This window comes from Xyrauchen texanus, chromosome 39, assembly GCF_025860055.1.
Source record: "Xyrauchen texanus isolate HMW12.3.18 chromosome 39, RBS_HiC_50CHRs, whole genome shotgun sequence".
NCBI classification, from domain to species: Eukaryota; Metazoa; Chordata; class Actinopteri; order Cypriniformes; family Catostomidae; genus Xyrauchen; species Xyrauchen texanus.
This window is the reverse complement of record NC_068314.1, coordinates 16,971,114-16,974,480: the sequence shown is the minus strand read 5'-3', so window position 1 is coordinate 16,974,480 and position 3,367 is coordinate 16,971,114. Positions and strand designations below refer to the sequence as shown.

Genomic DNA, 3,367 nt, shown 5'->3' with positions numbered 1-3,367 from the left:
CCCGCGGGGGGGCAGCGGTCTGAGCGCGATCAAGGGCGGCCGCCCTGTCGACGCTGAGAAGTCTGAATTTGTTGAACTGGGCGCTGTGAAGAGGCTCGTGCAGGAGGCTGATCACGTGAGCGGCCTGCAGAGGAGCTAGTGCGACGCGGCAGGAAGAGGTTCATGGCTTGGGTGGCTTTCTGGACTTCTGAGAAGCGGTCAACAATGCCACTCACCGCGGAGCCGAAGAGACCGGTCGGAGAGAGCGGTGCGTTGAGGAACGTGGAGTGCTCTGCTTCTCCCATGTCGGCTAGTGTTAGCCACAAGTGTCTCTCGGTCACAGTCAGCGAGGCCATGCACTTCCCTAGAGCTTGGGCTGCAGCTTTGGTAACGCAAAGGGCGAGGTCTGTCGTGCTTCGTAGATCAGTAACAGCCTCTGGGTGCCTGCCTTTCTCGTCCCACTCCCGAAGAAGGTCCGTTTGTAGGATCTGTAAAACGGCCATTGAGTGCAGAGCAGATGCGGCTTGGCCGGCGGCGGAATAGGCGCGGCCAACATAGGCGGAAGTCGCTCTGCAGGCCTTAGATGGGAGCACAGGCTTGGAACGCCATCTCGCGGAGGGCGGACAAAGGTGTGCTGCTACCGAGTCCTCGACCGGGGGGATGGAGGAGTAGCCTCTCTCAGTGGCGCCGTCCACCGACGCGAGAGAGGTGGAGACGTGGGAACGGGACCTGGCTGAAAAAGGAGCGTTCCACGACTTTGCAAGCTCCGTGTGTAATTCCGGCAGGAAGGGAGCGGCCCGGCCGCGGGTGTAGAGCGGCGATGGCTTTGAAGAAAGCAGCCGTCGAGTCTGTTAGGTGCCTGCTCAGGGGCGGTGACCACTCGAGCCCAAGGCGGTCGACGGCCTGTGTGAGGAGGCGTGTTAACTCCCCTTCGACCCGGCGCTGGTCCTGCTGGATTCCTGGGCCGAGGAGGAGGCTTGGGAGCCTGACCACTCCTCGCTGTCCGAAGCCATGATGGAACAGCGGCCCTTATCCTCCGCCTCGTCATCCGAGATGGCAGCAGTGCGGCCGCCGGCGGCAACTGCGCGTCCCGGGGCGGGAGGGTGAAAGCGATGCTCGAGGGAGAGGCTCGGCGAGGCAGTCGCTTCAACCACAGTTTCCGGCAGCCTTTGTGAGCGGCGCTTCTTCCTGCGCTGGCTGAAGGTAAGGCGGTGCGGCGGTTTCTGCTTTGAGCGCTCGAGTCGAGCCCGCAGAGTCGACATCGGTAGCTCCTCGCAGAAATCGCATCCGCCCTCAGTGAGGGCGAGCTCTGCGTGCCCCAGTCCCAGGCAGAGAGCGCAGATGATGTGGCGGTCTCCTGTGCTGAGAAGGGCGCGACATGAGGCGCAAGTGGAGCGAGGCATCTTGAAAAAGACGCTCGTACTATTTTGTGAATAGTACGTGAGAACTAGCTTGCTGAATAAAAGGATACGTCGTCGGATGGCGTAGCTCGCAGGATGGCTGAAGGTGGCTGAGACGGCCGGCTTCTTCTAGCGCTGTCCACGCTTGCTTGATGCCCCTCGAACGGCGACGCGGCTTCCAGGTCAGCGATGCGAAGAGCTTCGCTGAAGAGATGAAAATCAGGGTTCCAGCCTACGAACTACGCACTCTAGTCACGCCCATTTTGGCGGGCTTTGATGCAGTGAGCGCGCGGACACCTCTCATTGGATGCGAGTTCGCCCAAGCTCGTCTATAGGCTGCAGCAGTTGCCGCAGAGCAACCAATGAGCTCGCTAGCTAGCCCGCTCAAGGTCTGCAGCTGCCGCACTGCGTTGACAATGGATACAAAATTAAGGATAATTTTTTGGCTTCAATATCTCAGAAAAGATGAATCTTTCCCGTAGCGTAAGCTAGCTTACGCAATACGAGAGCACCTCTCGTAAGAGAACTCTTTATTTCTGGGCTGCCCACATTGACTGCACGTGTAGTCTTTACGTGGACTTTGCTGGGGACGGAGCAGCTCTTGCGGAGGAGGTCTTGTGGGGGGATGGAACAAGACACGTAACAAAGAGCTCGACTACGTCACGCACAGAGGGCCAATCCCAGTTTATAGAGAGCAGGCTCTTTTGCATATTGTCTGTATCTCAGAAGATTACTACGGTTAACCTAAACAAAAGTGTGTTTTTTCACATGTTACTGGTTTTAAAGGTCTACAGGTTTATGTGTGCATTCTTGACACTATGATATAGTCACAGCTGCTGTAAGTGAGTTGACTAATTAATTTGTTTAGTTACCACCTCTCAGACAGCTACTTGAAGGTTCATGGTATAAATAGATTTCTTCCAGACTAGCAGATCGTGCTTGCTTAGGCAGCACATGTACAAAAATTGGAACGATACAGAGAAGATTAGCATGGCCCCTGCGGCAAGGATGACACGCAAATTCGTGAAGCGCTCCATATTTTGATTAGGATTTATTCATTTACTGTATTTGTTTTATCTACTGTATGTATTAAGTGCAACATGCCACATATATCATGTATTAATGCGAGCACAACCGCCGCTAGAGCGCAGCCTCTGCACGTGACGGTGACTGCGCTCAGCAGCGCCACACTGGCTCGTTGTTGAATATACAACACTTACAAACATATTTTTGACTAATACATATATTTATGTGAAAATGATTGAGACGTACTCCCCATCTCTCGCTGCAGTTTGGCTGAAAACACTTATATATATATATATATATTTAAATCGATCGTCAGAAACGGCATGGTAAATGATCATTGCTTTGTCTAAAAGTTCTGAAAGATTAAGATATTTCGCAGCCCAAAACAATGTCAAACGATCTGAACTTGTACGCAGGCATTTCATAACTGCATGAATACTAATTATAAAAGAATCAGCAACATGCTTAAAATAGTAGATGCAGCATATAGCACCACAGGACATGTCAACTTTCCCAAAGTTGTCCACCAAAACTGATCAACACACGAAATCATCCCCTGATCCTCCATGCCTCAACTACAAAATGCATCGATTATGGATGCGAACTGAACTCGTCACTTATCGACGACTTTCAAATCAAATCAAAAATCAAATCACTTTATTGTCACACGATCATATGTACAAGTGCAGCAGTGGGTGAAAGTCTTGGGTGCAGTTCCGAGCAACATAGCAGTCATGGCAGTGACGATACCAATTTACAATAAACAACAGAATTTACATATCTCATGTACACATAATAACACAACACAATAATAATATACAATGTACAGTAAACAATACACACAATATAGAATACACATACAAAAAAAGAAGCATTCGCAGTTTTGAGTGCAAAACATGTCACTTATCCAATTCATGCAGAAATGAGGAGGTTTCATTGTAAAGGGTCCAATTTTTACAATA

At 51.0% G+C, this 3,367-nt stretch overlaps 1 non-coding gene across 1 annotated transcript; it reads left to right on the top strand.

Annotated features, from left to right (window-relative positions):
- Positions 1-2,314: 2,314 nt before the first annotated feature.
- Positions 2,315-2,422, top strand: LOC127633083 (U6 spliceosomal RNA). The gene has a single exon (XR_007969171.1). It is a non-coding gene; the product is annotated as a U6 spliceosomal RNA (small nuclear RNA).
- The last annotated feature ends 945 nt before the right edge of the window (positions 2,423-3,367 follow it).